Below are 301 nucleotides of genomic sequence, written 5' to 3' on the forward strand. Positions count from 1 at the left end.
CTGCAGGATGCCTAGGTCCCCCACAGCGGCAACGGCAGCCCAGGCCCTTCTTAGGCTGTGCCTCAGTTTCCCCTCCAGGCGCAGGGCAGCTGAGTGCAGGGGCCAGGGGGAGAGATCTGGGCCTGCAGACCCCAGGCTCTGGCCAGGCCTGGAGACCCTCGGGGCAGGGGCGGGAGGCTGCTGTCCCTGTCTGGCCCCGGGCTGGGGCAGCTCTGGGGGGCCGGGGCAAACTGCAGCCCAGGGGGTGCTCTATCCCTACTTTTGCCCAGCTGGGCTGGGACCCCCCTCCCCTCCCCTCCCC

This window comes from Alligator sinensis, unplaced genomic scaffold (genome assembly GCF_000455745.1).
Source record: "Alligator sinensis unplaced genomic scaffold, ASM45574v1 scaffold821_1, whole genome shotgun sequence".
Lineage (NCBI taxonomy): Eukaryota > Metazoa > Chordata > Crocodylia > Alligatoridae > Alligator > Alligator sinensis.